The sequence below is a fragment of the Schistocerca americana genome, chromosome X (assembly GCF_021461395.2).
Source record: "Schistocerca americana isolate TAMUIC-IGC-003095 chromosome X, iqSchAmer2.1, whole genome shotgun sequence".
Classification (NCBI taxonomy): domain Eukaryota; kingdom Metazoa; phylum Arthropoda; class Insecta; order Orthoptera; family Acrididae; genus Schistocerca; species Schistocerca americana.
Window position 1 is genome coordinate 769,398,089 of NC_060130.1, and position 19,806 is coordinate 769,417,894.

Below are 19,806 nucleotides of genomic sequence, written 5' to 3' on the forward strand. Positions count from 1 at the left end.
AATTCATATACTCCTATGACAGAAATATGACGTAACGGGGACTAGCTTGTATGCAGTATGAGGCAGTCTGGAGACATGCCATCAGACTTTCGGCAAAATGTCATCCACAAAATCCAGAAGATATTAAGGAAAGATAAGTGCGCACAGTCAGCTTCACGTCTGGTGGCTCTATTTCGCTGTAATAGTTTACACAGTTCTGTTCGTTTTCTGGAAAACTATATTGGTGTCAACTGCCATCAGGAATCTTGCTGTATGGAATAGTAGCTTCACGGCTTTTGAGGCTGAGCTTCTAAACTACATTGTTCAAGGTTAGTCGGAAAATGTCTGAAAAAGAACCTATGGGATCTGCAGGAAGATGGAGCTTACTTTTCACTCGCAGAAAGAAGCAAGTTTTCCTTTCGGGCGTAAAAAAATGAAGTACTTGGTGATCAACTTTCTAAAAAAACTGAGAGTACACTATTCTCTGTTTGTGTCCCAATGAATGAATAAACGCCTAACTTTTCGTCTGCGAGACACATAGAAAGTAAAGATAACTAGAAAGAAGAGGTAATGTAGAGTGAAGGTAACAGCCTACTAAGATTTTCTGCCACAGACCTAACCAGCAGTGACGAATGGTCATAAAAAGAAGAGCAAGCTATGCATCTAGCGTCTTGATGCATTTCTGCTTGAATCTACAGCTGATTCTTGAGTGCAGTATGTACCATTCATGTAGTTCTATATCAATTAAGTGATCTTCAAGATCCACGAAGCAAGGCACGAGGCATTGGGAAGATAAACAAATTGAAAGCTGTCCAGGCAACATTGTGATACGTGATACAGTGATGCGCATATTAGGTATCGAGAAAATCCGCCATAACCCGTGCGTGGCACTTACCGTGGGTGGTGTCAATACGGTGTGTGATGTTCTCGCATAACAACATAAAATTCTCACCAGCTCCATATACTTTAGATCAACTACTCCAGCATGGCTCAGAGACTGTATCTTCTATTGTTGGACAAGCGCACTCTGTAGGACTGCAATGCCGGTGTTAGGGCTACAGTTCCTCAGCCCGTACCGTGCGTGTTCAGTCCTCATATTGCAAGTACTCATCTATCACGTCAGTGGGGGGGGGGGGGGGGGGGGAGAAGCACATTAACGCCCTCCTTCAGCTGGAACTCATATACACATGCAGTACAAATGGTTCAAATGGCTCTGAGCACTATGGGACTTAAACATCTGAGGTCATTAGTCCCCTAGAACTTAGAACTACTTAAACCTAACTGACGTAAGGACATCACAGACATCCAAGCCCGAGGCAAGATTCGAACCTGCGACCGTAGCGGTCGCCCGGTAACAGACTGTAGCGCCTAGAACCGCTCGGCCACCCCGGCCGGCCATGCAGTACAGTAAAGCTCCAAATCGGCTGCATATGTCATCCCTATACACGGCAACCGCTAGAGTAACACAGCAACGCACGTAGTGGCGTAAATGCTCATAACATGATGTCGCGCCGGCCGCTGTGGCCGAGCGGTTCTAGTCCCTTCAGTCCGGAACCACGCGGCTGCTACGGTCACAGGTTCGAATCCTGCCTCGGGCATATGTCATCCCTATACACGGCAACCGCTAGAGTAACACAGCAACGCACGTAGTGGCGTAAATGCTCATAACATGATGTCGCGCCGGCCGCTGTGGCCGAGCGGTTCTAGTCCCTTCAGTCCGGAACCACAAGGCTGCTACGGTCACAGGTTCGAATCCTGCCTCGGGCATATGTCATCCCTATACACGGCAACCGCTAGAGTAACACAGCAACGCACGTAGTGGCGTAAATGCTCATAACATGATGTCGCGCCGGCCGCTGTGGCCGAGCGGTTCTAGTCCCTTCAGTCCGGAACCACAAGGCTGCTACGGTCACAGGTTCGAATCCTGCCTCGGGCATGAATGTTTGTAATGTCCTTAGGTTAGTTAGGTTTATGTAGTTCTAAGTCTAGGGGACTCAGATGTTAAGTCCCATAGTGTTTAGTGCCATCTGAACCATGATGTCGCGCGGGACGAGAACACTGGCAACTCTACATATGTAATCCGCGAGCCACCCTATGGTGTGTAACTTATGTTACCATTATTAATTCCTACTCCTTCTTCCCTATTCCATTCGCTATCGGTGCATGCCCAAAGTGATTGCTGATAAGTCCTCGTATCAGTTCAAATTCCTTGGTTTTTCCCGTCGTGGTCATTTCGCGAGACACATGTGAGGGTGGGGGGAAGAGGGGGTGGAGGAAGTAATACATTAATTTCTTGGAACGTACGCTCTCGAAATTTTAATATTCCAGGCAGTCAAAAAGTTTCTGTTTGAGGTGTTGCTGCGGGATACACACAAAGTAGCGGTAATCCGATGCCGGTGTATAAGCACCGACATGCAGCAAAGGATTAGTGTCTTTTGTGACGTGCGTATGGTAAATGCGGAAGCGTGAACTATGGAACGTTATTACCAAACGCGTCCAAACAGGACCAACGTACTGTTATTCTTTTCTTGGCTGCCGAATAACGAACACCAGTACACATCCGTCGGAGGGTGAAGACTGTGTATGGGGCAGCATGGGGGGAATGATGTGCCAAGTATCGGGCAAGGGGTGCTGGTGCTTCATCATAAAGCACGTCCCCATATCGCAAATGTCGAAACACAGTAGTTACGCCGACTCAAGTGGGAAACACTCGAGCACCAGCACTATAGTCCTGACCTCTCCCTATGCAGTTATCACGCCTTCGGTCCCTTAAAAAAGGCCTCGAATTGTCGACGATTCCTGTCGGACGAGGATGTGCAGCTGACAGTTAGGGACTTCTTCGCGCAGCAGTACACGGTGTTTTAACCAAAGGGATATCTCCAACCTCGTGCGCCGGTGGGATGACTGCCTCAGTGCTTAACGCAATTTTGTCAAATTGGCGAACCGATTCTAGACTTTACGACCTTTATAGTAAACCTCTACCTGATATACAACACCTCTCCCGTAACGTCTACTACTGGAGTTCGTTGAACATATCCACAACGCGCCCGCGTTTACTAAACGATCCGGTGACGAAACGCGCTGCTCTTCGTTGGATCTTCCCTTTCACTTATGTCAATCTGACCTGGTGAGAGACAGACAAGGAATCCTCAAGAATTTGCAGTACAAGAGTTTTATACACTACTGGCCATTAAAATTGCTACACCACGAAGATGACGTGCTACAGACGCAAAATTTAATCGACAGGAAGAATATGCTGTGATATGCAAATGATTAGCTTTTCAGAGCAGTCACACAAGGTTGGCGCCGGTGGCGACACCTACAACGTGCTGACATGAGGAAAGCTTCCAACCGATTTCTCATACACAAACAGCAGTTGACCGGCGTTGCCTGGTGAAACGTTGTTGTGATGCCTCGTGTAAGGAGGAGAAATGCGTACCATCACGTTCCCGACTTTGATAAAGGTCGGATTGTATCCTATGGCGATTGCGGTTTATCGTATCGCGACATTGCTGATCACGTTGGTCGAGATCCAATGACTGTTAGCAGAATATGGAATCGGTGGGTTCAGGAGGGTAATACGGAACGCCGTGCTGGATCCCAACGGCCTCGTATCACTAGCAGTCGAGATGAAAGGCATCTTATCCGCATGGCTGTAACTGATCGTGCAGCCACGTCTCGATCCCTGAGGCAACAGATGGGGACGTTTGCAAGACAACAACCATCTGCACGAGCAGTTCGACGACGTTTGCAGCAGCGTGGACTATCAGCTCGGAGACCATGCCTGTGGTTACCCTTGACGCTGCATCACAGACAGGAGCGCCTGCAGTGGTGTACTCAACGACGAACCTGGTTGCACGAATGACAAAACGTCATTTTTTCGGATGAATCCAGGTTCTGTTTACAGCATCATGATGGTCGCATCCGTGTTAGGCGACATCGCGGTGAATGCACATTGGAAGCGTGTATTCGTCATCGCCATACTGGCTTATCACCCGGCGTTATGGTCTGGGGTGCCACTGGTTACACGTCTCGGTCACCTCTTGTTCGCATTGGTGGCACTTTGAACAATGGGCGTTACATTTCAGATGTGTTACTCCCCGTGGTTCTACCCTTCATTCGATCCCTGCGAAACCCTACATTTCAGCAGGATAATGCACTACTCCTTATGAACTGTGGTATCGCGTTGAAGCTGCATGGGCAGCTGTACCTATACACACCATCCAAGCTCTGTTTGACTCAATGCCCAGGCGTATCAAGGTCGTTATTACGGTCAGAGGTGGTTGTTCGGCGTACTGATGTCTCAGGATCTATGCACCCAAACTGCGTGAAAATGTAATCACATGTCAGTTCTAGTATAATATATTTGTCCAATGAATACCCGTTTATCATCTGCATTTCTTCTTGGTGTAGCTATTTTAATGGCCAGTAGTGTAAGTCACTTCTCTTGCGGATGAGTTACATTTGCTTAATATTCTTCCAATGAAATGCAGTTTGGCATCAGTTTTTCACGGAATTAATTTTATACGCTCATTCCATTTTAAATAGCTACGGGCTGTTACTCCGTGGTATTTTACAGTTGTTACCGTTTCCAGAGATTTATGGCTAAAAGAGTAGCACAACCTTATTTGTGTGCAAAACATAACATTTCTTTATATTCAGGATCAACTGCCAGTCCCAGCACTCATTGTCGCTCCTCTTCAGATCTTCTTGCATTTCGGTACAGTCTTCTGACATTGCAACATTCCTATAGCCAACAACGTGGTCGATCAGCAGCCTTATTTTTACAATATTATAGTGTTTTAACCTCACGAGCTACGTTCTACATCTAATGATGAGCGCATTGTCTCTCGAAACGGGTTGTTGAGTTACGTGTGGGGCAAAAATTACCGCTGAATGTCATTAATTATTACTGTAAAAACATTATAATCGTTAGCTCACATCCGTAATGGATAATATTAATACTGACATGATTTTAACGTGTCCCAGAGGTGCCCCAGATTAACGAGAATCACTTTCCAGACTAAACTGCGACTCATCCGTGAACAGGACATTATCTCAAACGTTGCTGGATCCACTCGTAACATTCATCCAACCGCATGGTACCTTTCTGTGAAGAGAAAGCATCTTGCTGGTCCCAGAGCAATTCCTCGAAAAGACCTTTCGCAGTCAAAAAAAATGGTTCAAATGGCCTTGAGCACTGTGGGACTTAATATCTGAGATCATCAGTCCCCGTAGACTTAGAACTACTTAAACCTAACTAACCTAAGGACATCGCCGGCCGAAGTGGCCGTGCGGTTAAAGGCGCTGCAGTCTGGAACCGCAAGACCGCTACGGTCGCAGGTTCGAATCCTGCCTCGGGCATGGATGTTTGTGATGTCCTTAGGTTACTTAGGTTTAACTAGTTCTAAGTTCTAGGGGACTTATGACCTCTGCAGTTGAGTCCCATAGCGCTCAGAGCCATTTGAACCTAAGGACATCACAAACATCCATGCCCGAGGCAGGATTCGAACCTGCGACCGTAGTAGCAGCGCGGTTCCGGACTGAAGCGCCTAGAACCGCTCGGCCACACGGGCCGGCGTTTTCGCAGTCTTGTAATAAATGTGTGGCCCAGCTGTCTCTAGACAGTGTTGCCGCCATGATAGATCAACGTTTTCAGTTAAACGAAGATAATGATCCCAGTAATGTTTTTTTTATAACTCTGACGACCTTGTCCGTACTGCCGTTGAATGTTTTCCCTTTCCTGGAATACTATCCAAAGCCGTGAGATGACATTATAAGCGAAATTCAAATTCTGGCCGACTGTGTGCTGAGTGCGGTCAGCCTCTAATTTGGCAATGATCCGGCCACACGTAATGCCACCTAAACGTGTTAGCTGTGATCTCCTGCTTCCCTATGATTCGTCGTTCCAAACTCACGCAACATGCAATCAGCATCACTCCATCGAAGACCTCAGCCTGTTTGCCCACTCAGGCTGTTGCAAACACATTAACCTGTCTTTTACTGGCATGCTACAAATATACTGTGATCCCCCGCTACAGTTTAGTCTACGTTATTACTACGACGCAATATTTTCTCATGAAAATCCCTCAATCTATTGAGTTGCGCGTAATTAAGAGAAAGCTCCGTAAGCTGGGAAATTGAAGATGAGGGCGCAATTATAGAACTACTTGTATCGCATACACGTAAGCAAACTAGTTAGGGTAGGTACATAATTTCAACGAAGAGCTGTTTGGACTACACTCAGCTGCCCGGAACTCTCCGCGGCGAGGATCGTCAAGTATGAGAGCTTGCGGCTGGGAGAAAATATTCAACTTCACTATTTATGTATTCTCCGTGAACGGGAATTCCTTTCCATTATTGACTTTCGATATCTTCAATAAGGTGACAAAAACAACATGCTGCAATAACAGTGACCAACTACCAGGCACGCTGTAAATACGCGTTTGTCCTATTAATTAACAGCTGAAGCATGGAAAATATTTTTGCAATTCATCTGATCTATTTAGCTTTGTTTTTCAACATAAGTTTTTCATAACTGACCTCTACAGATCCACCTACTACCTTCGCTACAATGTCCTGACGGCGATAACTATCAGTGAGAACACCGGCCACATAAAAGCAAAAACAACATGAACTAAGCAAGGGAGACATCCTACAACAAACTCACATGCTACAGTAAACTCACTCATAACGCCAACATCCACGGGAGACAAGTTTAAAAACAGCATTAAAAACTAATAATACAGAGGAGATTCACTAAACATTGTAACAAAAAAAATACAGGCACTCGAGCTCTGGAATAATACCAGATACAGTGGAATACACAGAAATCAGCATAGAAATGAGTTGCAAGGAGAAGCTTTAACATAAAAAACAAATAGCCATTGAAACCCCTTGGAAGCGAATCTGGTTACATGATCCACGCAGAATATTTCAGTACAAAAAACTGTCAACAATAACATGAGCATACTTGTAAATAACAAAAATAAACGCACACTGACATTAGGAACAAACTATTACATACAAAAGGAATAGAAAAAATGGAGGGAAAAGAAAGGACATCTCTCACTCTCTCTCTCTCTCTCTTCCTACCTTCCTCTGTCTCTCTCACACATGAAAACACTTCTACTCCCGAAAACGAAGTACAGACATTCCTCTGGATCAGGAGCAATAGTTTTCATACTCCCCTGCTGCGCCACTAAAATCTGCATTCTTTGAGCCCCGACCGCCAGACAGCCCCCTATACAATAACTAATGGGAATGCCGGATACAGCGATCGTTTTGAAATGGGCTGTGTAATATCCAGGAGGCAGTAGAGAACGACGTACAGGTTTATTTCGTGTCCTATGACTTTTGGAAGGCGTTATACACTGAAGAGCCAAAGAAACTGGTACACCTGCCTGATATAGTGTAGCGCACCCGCGAACACGCAGAAGTGTCGCAGCACGACGTGGCATGGATTCGACTAATGTATGAAGTAGTGCTGGAGAGAATTGACACCATGAATCCCGCAGGGATGTCCATAAATCCGTAAGAGTACGAGGGGGTGGAGATCTCTTATGAACAGGACGTTGCAAGGAATCCCAGATCATCTGTGGGGAGTTTGGTGGCCAGTGGGTGTGTGTGAACTCAGAAGAGTGTTCCTGGAGCCACTCTGTAGCAATTCTGGACGTGTGGGGTTCCACATTGGCCTGCTGGAATTACCCAAGTCTATCGGAATGCACAATGGACGTGAATGGATGCAGGTGATCGGACGACTGCTTACGAACATGTCACCTGTCAGCGTCGTATTTAGACGTATCAGGGCTCCCATATTACTTCAACTACACACGCTCCACACCATTACAGTGACTCGACCAGCTTGAACAGTCCCCTCCTGACATGCAGGGTCCGTGGATTCATGAAGTTATCTCCATATCTGAACACGTCCGACCGCTCGATCGATACAATTTGAAACGAGACTCATCTGAACAAGCAACGTGTTTCCCGTCATCAACAGTCCAATGTCAGTGTTGACAGGCCCAGGCGAGGCATAAAGCTTTTTGTCGTTCAGTCATCAAGGGTACACGAGTGGACCTTCGGCTCCGAAAGCCCATATCTATGATATTCCGTCGAATGGTTCGCACGCTGACACTTGTTGATAGCCCAGCATTGAAATCTGCAGCAATTTGCGGAAGGGTTGCACTTCTGTCACCTTGAACGATTCTCTTCAGTCGACGTTGGTCCCGTTCTTGTAGGATCTTTTTCCGGCTGCAGCGATGTCGGAGATTTGATGTTTTACTGGATTCTTGATATTTACGGTACACTCATGAAATGGTCGTACGGGAAAATCCCCACTTCATCGCTACCTCGGAGATGCTGTGTTCCATCGCTCGTGCGTCGACTATAACACCACGTTCAAACTCACTTAAATCTTGATGACCCACCATTGTAGCAGCAGTAACCGACCTAACAACTGTGCCAGACACTTGTTGTCTTACATAGGCGTTGCGGACCGCAGAGCCATATTCTGCCTGTTTATATATCTCTGTATTTGAATACGCATGCCTATACTAGTTTCTTTGGCGGTTCAGTGTATATCGGTTAACGTAGCAGACCTTTTCCTGCGCGTACACTGTAACCACTTAGCAGTGAGTTGATCTTGCTATATAAATCTTTAATTTATCTGAGATTTTCAAATGATTTAGGTTGACCCGCTATCATCGACAACGAGCGCAGTTAACTTAATTGCGTGTAATTTAATGTAAACAGCAACATTTTACTAGTAACGTACTCTTGCAGTGTTAGCAGTAGCAGAGTAGCAGTAGCGCAGCCAGTGCGTGTGAAGCTGTTGTTAGGCGGTGGCTAAGCGGCGCGAGAACAAGGCAGCGGCCTCACAAAAAGCTGAAAGTGAAAGCGACAGACCGGCCTCGGCCTCTGCAAGGCGCCCAACAATGTTGCCTTTTCACGCCGTCATGTCAAAAAGCTCCTTCTTCTCGCCCAAGTCAGCTGACAAGACACACCTATTCTACAAACAACACCGCTAAGCAATTCGTTTCTAGTTTCTTAAAGTGACATAGCTATAGGTTTCGTGACAAGATGCAGGCTGTAAATTATTCCAAGTAATACACGAAGAAGTGTTCAGGACGAGGTGCTCTACCTGTTCACTTATTTAACAACTTTCCATTGTGTCTTAGTGCAAAACGTGTCCTTTTGTATACTGACTTTATGTACTCTCGTGGATAATCAGGCAGTTTTAGATATGTGCTTTAATTCGTGGCTCCTATCTCTTCCGAATGTCACATGAAACAGAACAATAAGTTTCTGCACTTCAGCTAGCAGTGGCAATGCTTCGTACCCAAATTAAAGGCCGGCAGGAGTGGCCGTGCGGTTCTAGGCGCTACAGTCTGGAGCCGAGCGACCGCTACGGTCGCAGGTTCGAATCCTGCCTCGGGCATGGATGTGTGTGATGTCCTTAGGTTAGTTAGGTTTAATTAGTTCTAAGTTCTAGGCGACTGATGACCTCAGAAGTTAAGTCGCATAGTGCTCAGAGCTGACTGAATTAAGATTACGCTCTCAGTTAAGACCTCAATGTTAACGATAATGAGATCTTCCTTAAAAGGAGGAAGATGGAAGTATAAATACCTTAAATTTAGAAGTATGACTAGGAGAGGTACACAGTGAAGCTTTCAAGTGTCGTTTCTTTTACTCATATGGAAATTTACGAGTTTGTCAACAATACCTGTTGAGATGTATGTCCACAAATTGTAGAAGTCACGACTTATGCTGGCCTCACATTGGTACGGACAGTGGATCCTGCTCAGGCTTCCTCGGACGTGCACAGATATTTTAGTTACGTCTCCAAGTTAGGCTCTGAGCAACCGTGAGACAGTGTCATCTGTTCTGGGATCATCAACTGCCCACCAATGGAGACTGGAAAATTGAGTAAACTCTGACCACTGTCTTCATGACAGAGTTTTTAGTCACGTCAGTTACGTTATTTCGCAACATGCGCACGTTGACGTAATTTCTAAGGAATCACGCCGTATTATAAATGACGCAGGATAATTTGTGGCCTGTAGATGTTGCTATCAGTTCACTTTATTAATACTTCAGAGAAAATAATGAGAACCAAATATCAAATAATTTTTAAAGCACTTTTTCTTTGTCTTCTCTTGTGGAGGAATGTTAAACTGGAGTTTTTTTGTGTGTGTGTGTGTGTGTGTGTGTGTGTGTGTGTGTGTGTGGCGTTGGCAAGCCCAGAAACCGTCAAGAAAGTGTTGTTACGTGTGCTGTCTACCTAGCTACACGTTGTATACGATGAAACCTTGGAACACACATACTCTTTTCATAACCATTGTAATGACAACATAAGATAAACACGAGGGAGGATAAACACCCATATGTCTTTGTTTCAAGACAAAATATAATATTAGTTCTACTTGTGGTATAGCGCAATCGTAAACTAAGTTTTAATTGCCTATCCATTTTAGATGCGAAGGTTACACAGCCACCTGCTCCTAGATATTGAGAAAACATGTTTCGTATTTGTCGACATGCTGAATCTGATGTCCTCGTACCAGGTGTCTGTGATAATCTCTTCTACATATTCTTTCAGATGAATACACTCCTCTCTGCCCTTATAAGTTCCGAGATGTACTAATTGCCAAGAGCTTAAATGTTTGCTTAACAGGCGACGACGTCGTTCTGCCTGTTCTCTAGCCGGCCGAAGTGGCCGAGCGGTTCTAGGCGCTACAGTCTGGAATCGCGCCACCGCTACGGTCGCAGGTTCGAATACTGCCTCGGGCATGGATGTGTGTGATGTCCTTAGGTTAGTTAGGTTTAAGTAGTTCTAAGTTCTAGGGGACTGATGACCTCAGAAGTTAAGTCCCATAGTGCTCAGAGTCATTTGAACCATTTGAACCTGTTTTCTAAGTTCATAATTAAATTCTTTGTGGCTCTTTGTGTTCAGACAATTCCGAAGCGTTCCGAAAAGTTTAGGAAAGCAAAGGGATGCTTATATCGTGTGTAAGCGCGTCGCTGTAGTAGTAGAATATATGGAAAAAAAACACAATTTGCATTTTATGAAAAAAAGACCGCACTGGGAAAAGTGAGAGCTGCCTTATCCTCATGGGACTTACCTCAAAGGTATTCAGGTGTTCGAAAGAGGAAAGGAAAATTACAGTTTGTCTCATCGCCGACGAAATCGTTATAGGCAGACCATTTGCTCAGATCAGTTACAGAAGTATGGAAGGAAGAAAGTAACACTTACCTGCTGGAGAACAATGCCGATATTCGCTTTCAGTGTTTTATGGAAATTGTAGAAAACGTACGTACGGTAAGAATTGGAAAATCATTTGAACCCCGCTTCTGGATATGAGTCCAGACTCTTGAGACGAAAAGGCTTCAGAAAATGAGATGTAGTTTGTCCTACCTCGAACGTATTTTAGGTTTACATATTGTTATCGGTGCCTTCTGAAGACATTCTCGCCAACCAGATGGCAATAAAAGTAATAGCAATTTTAGTTAAGTGTCCGGTAGCAGACTGGTCGTTAAACTCAATCTTTCTGTTTTCCCGCACCAAGTATGCAGTGTTAGATGCGGTTACGAGCGTTGTCAGAATGTGACGGGACAGTACGAAAACGTAACAGTTAATTTGTCTCCTGCACACCTTATGCGGGTTCGTCCATTACACGAGTCCTACATGCTAAACGGCCTCGGGAGCAAAACCCAGATTGATCGCCTACGTATTGCAAAGCAGGTTCACCACCCCATTAACAGGAGAGAAAAAGAAGGTAATATTTATTATGTGATGGTGACATCTGGATACTTCATTCTAGCTTTTTCGCATTATACAGAGGTAGAAAGTGTTCTAACAACAATAATTTCTTCCAGGTTTTGCACAACCTTAGTAGCGGTCGCAGTAATAACTATGTTTTTCAAGTTCAATTATTATCCATTACTAATATGGAACACTGCGACGCAGAAGAAAATTTTTTTTCCAAATACTACTATGTTTTCCATCACAGTTAACAGTAGGAACGCTACGATTTATTTTTAATACTTGTGCTCTCTAAACTGAAATAAATTAAGATAGTCAGTGAAATATTATTTGCTCTAATTTTAGTCTGCGAAGTTAATGCCGCAGTTTTGTAAAGTGAAGTTTTTGTTGCGGTATTCCACTATTACTCTTGACCGATTAGTTATGATTTGAAAGCTAAGATCTTAAAAAACGAAGTTCCTTGCAGTACTTGCAGTAAACTACAAGTAACAGGATACATCTAAATTCATCACTCCCAGTATATTCACTGTCTACAACATTTGTAAAAAAATAGTGTTAAGTCATTTGTTGGTAGAGGCTAAGAGAAACAGTAATCGACGTTAGGGTTCGCACATTTGTGATGTATAGTTATGCTACTGTCATGGTTATAATATAAACTGATTTGTTTGCTCGAACCAATTTTGGCATAGCATGTACAAAAATCGCGCAAAAACACAGAAATTCCGTAATTTTACGATGCGGTCGTGGATGAACAGATAATCCATGCCATGATCTTATTTTTCTTCTTCCTAAATACCTCAGTTTGCTACTGCCACTTACAGAAATGGTCCAGTTACTCATTTGCCTGAAATAGGATACAAGCAGTTGGCCATTGATTCGCTTTTTCTTCGACGAAAACGTTCCTTGTAGAGAAAACGCTTCCACTGAAGCAGAAAAGACTTGTGAGCGGTCAACGGCCACTTCGTCCTTTCACTGTAGCCATCGCTTATCCGGTCCACAGGATTTGCTTCCTGCTACCTGGATCACCAGCAGTAGAGTATCCGCCGTGTTACAGCCTCTGTGAGTAGTTACAGACGCAGACCTGCATACACGTTCATTGAAGCGTAATAAATAGTGCAGGCAACAGCATAGAGTCACATTCAAAGTCCCACAAAGAATGTTCTCCTTATATTTATTACAAATTTATTAACATTAAGAACAAATACGACTGTCTTAACTTTTTCGAAAGAGTCTTGAATTTTAGGCGTGAAACAGCAGACTGCCTAAAATTCTTAAGTTCTGATATAATGAGATAATTAGTGAGTATAATGAGACAATTAGATAGTATCACATTACAAGATCAGAAGAAAATTTGTAGAACCTGTCACATCTGTTACAAATCTAGGTGCAAAATTACGAACGGACATGAGTTGGAAATTGCTACTGTCACCTATGGATATGGTGTAGTTACTCATTGCTTTGCGATAGGGTGCGAGCAGTTGGCAACCTATTCGCTCTGCCTTCGACGACAACGGACACTGTAGATAAAACGCTTTCATTGCATCCGCTTTAATATAAAACATGTGGCAAATGATTTGGTTTGTAAACTGGCGATTAAGGACGTATTCAGCAATCAAGATATGACTGCAAGAGCTTGATGTCAATTTCTTCGTTAAAGACGTTACCTAGGTATCTCAAAGCAAGATATGTTTCAACAAAGCAAGATATGTTTCTGTGGAAAAATAATGCTTGATTCGTTCATAAGGGGTCTCTATATCTTACCATTTGCATCACCACCTTACGTGCTTAATGGTCGTTAAGCATCCAGAAAAATATATGTAGGGTCATGTATTGTCCAAGAACTATAGTCAAACATTATCCTCTGCTGTTGGTGCTTAATTGGTGATGGTGGAAATTTACCGTGGGCTCTACGTTATTCAACTTAAGGAACACTAAAAGAAGTGCTATTCGTTCTACCGAAGGCTTTTTAAAGGAAGGAAGTCACCATATTCTTACTAGAGGCATCGTTCAACTCAGGGCACTTTGTTGAGTTACGATGTGACATGCCGTTCTCTTTTCTGTCTTCAAAGAACTTACGTAGTTCTTAGAAGTAATATATAACTACTAAATTAAAAATGTGTCCCTTTCGTACTTAGCGTGTTTGCTTTTTGTAACAGTTCACGACAGAAGAAAAAAAACAACCGCTTTGTATTTGTCCGAGGACAAACTAAAATCTGGATCATGCAGAGACTGGTTGTTGAGAGCTCAACTTCGAAATTACTAAACATTTTAACCAAGAAAACATAAGAGTTAATTACTAAGTACCAAGAGTACGGAAAATAACGTCATTATACAAACTTTACACACTTTTGGAGTCTTTTAGGACCCTTCCTACACTACCTGTTTGTGTCATTTGTAAAAAAAAAAATCTATAAAAATACTCGTGAGAATATTACAACTTTCCTGTACAGATTCCCAATCAAAATTCAACAGTTTTCAGGTTTCTACAACAAAAATTCAGAATATCATTGCACAGCAGAAAATGATATGCCGAATTTGTCATTCATTCTTCTTAGATAAATATAAAGCTTGACCGAAAGGCTAGTTCGAGCACCATTATGCTGTACTAGGCACAGTGCAGTTGGAGATGGTAAACCATTGCCTTCGTCCGACCTTTGAACTTACTTCACTCACTGAGTTTCCTTCCCCCAACCTTGGTCATTTGCTATAGAAGCTGTTTTCAATGATCTTTACATCGACGAGACGTTTATCATCAAATTATGATCTCAGCCGTCGGGAGCTATTACGCTTTGCTATTATGCAGACTGTCATCTGAGCAAAGTGTAGCTAATACTGGTGCGCTATTGTACGAAAGCTATTCCTGCTCTGTATATGTAATAAGAAGCTTCACTTAGTGTATTTTGTTACCAATTTAACATCAGTCTTGTAAGTCACAAGCTCTACGGTTTCCAGAAAAAACAATTTCAATTGATTTTTTTCAGAAATAATAAAATATAAACATAAGTGGAAACTGTTGCAGTGTCTGGAATGAAAATTGGAGAGATTCCACTGTGTGTTTAACCCCTTCAGACCCTCTGGCTACAATTGTGTACTTAATATTTAGTGTGCATTAGCTGACACAGAAATATTTTTCCTCAATGGAAATCTCATGAACACATTTGTGAATGTTCAATCTTTTTATCGCGCACAACTGCTCCCACCTGTTGGGCATCACAATAAAAATATCAACAAGTGAAAGTACCAGTGCGCAGCAGCTTGTGACCGCTAGAATTCAAGGAAGTTTTTAGTTAGCTATACTCCATTGTCCAGTTGAACATTATTTTTGTTATTCTGCATGGTAATTATTGAATTATCAGTTTATTTATTACAACAGTGAATATTTCAATATTATTTACTTTCGTCCATAAAAAGAAGTAAAATGTTGAAAGTATGTATTGAAAATGGGTACATATATTTGTATAAATCATGCATCTAAAATCATTAAAAAATCACCTACGAGCATTACAGCATACAGAAAAATTTTCCTTCCTCCAGAAGAAATTTAGATATGAAAGGGTTAATTTACTCTGTTCACTAAAACATGTCGTTCTCTGCTTGTGTTGGGTCCCTTCAAAAACAACTTTATAAAATGACAGATAAAATATAGGCTTGAGCTTTCTCCAGAAAACTTCGAAGTTTCTGATCGAATGAAATACCATTTCAATGGATGTTTTAAGTTAATTCATTTATATCAATTTAAAAGTAACAATTATACAGTCACAAACGCGTCGAGAGTCTGTAGTAATCTACACAATTTCATCATTATAGTTTACAATTCAGTTTTATGTCGCAAGCACCGGAAAATTTCGCTCTTTTGGTATGAACTAGTATTCGGTGCCAGTGAAAGACTCTTTCATATAGGGGAGTACCTAACACGTTCTCCTGCTAGGATGTCAGGGATGGAAGTGTGACAAAAGAAGGAAAACTTGTTGCGAATCATGAAAGAGTAATTAACAGCGAGTCATCATTTCAAAGTGAGAGACAGGTATGATACCTATATGAATATCAACACATGGCGATAGGCAAACATTGTTTAGAAATCTCTTCAACAATATCCTTTCACTTCTGTTATCCCATCTGCCCTCCTCGAGGATAACATCGTATATAGCGAATAGTAGAAACCTACTTAACTATTCATGTAAACCCAACAAAAATTAAGTCAATGGAATTCAATACAGGGGCCATTCCATAGTATTTCTAGTTATTTTGATTTCTTTTGTAAAATTATAAGTAGTAATGAATTTGATAATTTCTTATTCTACGGCTCCTTTACTGTCAGCGAAGACTCTTTCTTCACAATGTAGGCTATGTCTATGGATTTTCTTTCGTTTATATGCACTTACTGGATCTCGTTAATGAACGCTGTTAATAGCGTTTTTCGTTGGGAAACGACTGTTTGCACTAAGCATCCTAGAGGAGGTTCCGTGACTGACGAATTTCTGTTGTTCTTACCGTCTCAATTCCCCATTTTTAAATTGGATTATTAAAGTAAGTTTCTTCTTAAAGGTTTCGGCTGAAATATAAAATAATATTGTTTATTGTGGCCGAAGATGGTTAACAAAGTGACTGTACGTCTCAAGAGTTTTATTTGTGATGCAGCCAAGGGAATTTTTATCAGATAGTAGTTTACTTCAGCACAAAAAATATAACTGCAGAGATATGCGCGATGAAATGGCTGCAGAATAGTGTTGTTTCTTGGAAACCCTCGTGTTGTCTACCCGTTTCCGAAATATAAACATCCTGTCAACACAGTTAAAATATTTCATTTCAATACCGAAACCTGTAAAGTTCCATATAATGTGAGAAACAGAATGCACATAAAAACAGTAGCTTGTCTGGCTTTTTTCTATTCAGCTCAGTCAAAAACAAGGCAATGCATCGAATGGTGGAGGTGTGAGCTAACATCTGTGGGTTTTCTGTAAAATATGTGTGGTAAAAAGTATTATTTGTAAAGAGGCGTTACTTATACCTTCCTGTCGGTTAGTGGTATCTGTAAGCCTGTCCGGAAACACTGCATTTTCAAACAGACTTCGGTTGGTGGGAGGAGTGGACCAACGCCTACTTTCTCGGTATTGACAGTGCTAAGAAGATGACGTCAGGTAAGGAAATACCTGCGTTGCTCATGCTGCCTACAGTCAGCGCAACAACACAGTGCAGCAAACTCTTCAGGATATTTTGTAGGAAAATAATGTCTTCTATATGTTTTACGGATTAAAAAATGCCGTGTTAATGTATACCGTACATCACTGCTTGGAATGTTGTTTAATGAATTTATCTACAATGGCGTGTTTCAACCGTTCTGGTAGAAAATCTTTTCGCTTTTGCCTTAATATCTCAGAAGCTCTCCAACACGAAAGCACTGTCAGGCGTCTGCTAAAGCAGTGTACACTGTCTTGTCTTTTACACAAATGTCAGCGATCGCTTTTACAGTATTCTCTTATTATTATCCTGGACGATACCTTTCTACGTTCATGCTTTTGTACGGCATATTGGAGATCATCTAAAACAAAATAAGTCCTCCGTCGTCATGTTTGCACACTTGTTACTTTTACACCTCTCAAAAAGAGTTAATATTTAAGCATCCTTTGGAGCACTATTTGATTCTATCAGAAATATCGTTAAGAATCACCATTCGGATAATTTTGAATTACCTGAAGATTTCGTAAAAATTTTTCCTCCATCGGTTGCGTGTTCCGGGTCTGTAGAATGACCACTCCAGTAAAATTAGTACCTCGTTGTCCAGTAGATCTTGTTTTGACGCAATGGGTAATCTATAATCGTTTCTTTTAAGTAGTACGTTCTTCTTTTGCTCGGTGTTTATTATCTTAGCTCCACTGGTTGCGTGTTTCTTGGATCTCACAGAGGTTCAGAGCTCAGCGTCGCCTCGTAGCTTGGAAAGCGTGGGCTGTTACGCTGTCTGACGTCGCACCGTACCTTCACCAGCGGCAGGAAGGAGAAATCTCACAAAAGCACTTCTAGCACCAGGCATAGCTGTCATGTTATTGAGAGCGTACGGCAGGTTATTTTGTTAGCTTGCCACTAGAGGGTTGGGAATTGCGACTGACCTGAAGAAGGAAGCAGCGGCTGTCTCGGTGCTGGCTGGCCGACTGACGGCGGCGGCAGGGGAGCAGCAGCCGCGGACAGCTCCTTGTGACGTCACGCAGGTATGGCCGGCTGCGGCCTATCGCAGCGCAGCATCTCCCTCCAGGGCCGCCGGCCTTCAGCCGGCTTCGGCTCTGCTTACCTGCAGACATTCTTCTGGCTCCTAGACTTTTTGTCCCGCTCTGCCCACTGCACGCAAAGAGATCTTCACTGTTTGTACTTATACCTACAATCGAAGGTACGCTCTGGCTGCGAAACGCTGATACGGTAGCATTAATTCATCTATAAATGTAGGGTAACTGCAGTGAAAGTCAGAAAAACTGGGAGGAGCACACCACAAAACTGCTGAAGCGTCTTAACAAATCCCTGTTTGCAATGCAAATTTTGTCAGATGTAGGGGATATAAAAATGAAAAAGCTGGCATAATATGCTTACTTTCATTCCATAATGTCATATGGGATAATTTTTTGGGGTAATTCATCAAGCCAAGCTAAAGTTTTCCGGGCACAAAAACGTGCAGTAAGAGTTTTATGTGGTGTGAACTCAAGAACATCCTGCAGGAGCCTGTTTAGGGAACTAGGGTTACTAACTACTGCTTCCCAATATATTTATTCCTTAATGAAATTTGTCATTAAAAATATATCACTTTTTCAAACCGACAGCTCAATTCATGGAATCAATACTAGAAATAAGAATAACCTTCGCAAGGATTTAAAGTCACTTAGTCTTGTACAAAAAGGTGTGCATTATTCAGGAACACACGTTTTCAATAACTTTCCAGCAGCCATAAAAAGCTTAACAACCAATGAAATTCACTTTAAGAGAAGCCTAAAGGATTTATTGGTGGCCAACTCCTTCTACTCCATTGATGAATTCCTCAGTAAAACCAACTGATATATATATATATATATATATATATATATATATATATATATATATATATATATATATATATATATATAACTTCTGCACAATTTCAGTGCAGTAATGTGTTCATTGTATATATACAGGGTGTCCCAGCTATCTTGTCCACCCAAAATATCTCTGGAACAATAACAGCTATTGGAAAACGACTTTCACCGGTATCAATGTAGGGCTGGGGCCCATGAATGTACATATTTGGAAACATTCTAAAACGAAAGCATATGTGTTTTTTAACACAAGCTTATGTTTTTTTAAATGGACCTCCTATATTTTTTCTTCAGCAATCCATAGTATGACAAAGCACATACACAATGGCGTTGATTGCATTGCAATATTCCCATTACATCTCGAGATATTGAGACGCGAAGTTGACGCTTGAAACACCCGACATGCGCTGCTAACGCACGTCCTGAGGCTCAGGCGTGAACCCCATGCTGCCCGTAATCGCGATGTGATTGACACGTGTAATCACACCTCCATATTTATCCAGAGGTCCGAAACAACGGCAAAACTTTTAGTCCACTTGCTCGTTTCACTAAAGCCATCAACATGAATTTTACTATTACGAGTGAGTGATTAACTGTCACTTGCGCTAGATCTACAGCAAAGTAAAATTTAACGTTGAACGGCATTACCTTTTTAGTAACGGATTAACGATAAGCGAAGTTAACTTTGTGACTAACGTTGCGGTACACAGATATGTTACAGAACCGCATCACCCCTAGCCTATGGGATAAATACCTGCTGGAATGTACGACGTTAATGCAGGATGGCAGCAGACCGTATTATTCGTTTCGGACCTCTTGATAAGTATGGAAGTGTCAATCACATCGCGATTACGGGCAGCATGGGGTTCACGCCTGAGCCTCAGGACGTGCGCTAGCAGCGCATGTCGGGTGTTTCAAGCGTCAACTTCGCGTCTCAATATCTCGAGATGTAATGGGAATATTGCAATGCAATCAACGCCATTGTGTATGTGCTTTGTCATGCTATGGATT

General features: G+C 42.4%; 1 protein-coding gene across 1 annotated transcript in view; it reads right to left on the reverse strand.

Annotated features, from left to right (window-relative positions):
- The window catches only part of LOC124556736 (flocculation protein FLO11), a 194,034-nt gene extending 176,127 nt beyond the window's left edge, over positions 1-17,907 (reverse strand). Inside the window, exon 1 of the mRNA XM_047130734.1 lies at positions 17,848-17,907. The gene's annotated coding sequence lies outside the window, so the exon portion shown is untranslated. The remainder of the gene's footprint in view (positions 1-17,847) is intronic.
- Between the last annotated feature and the right edge of the window lie 1,899 nt (positions 17,908-19,806).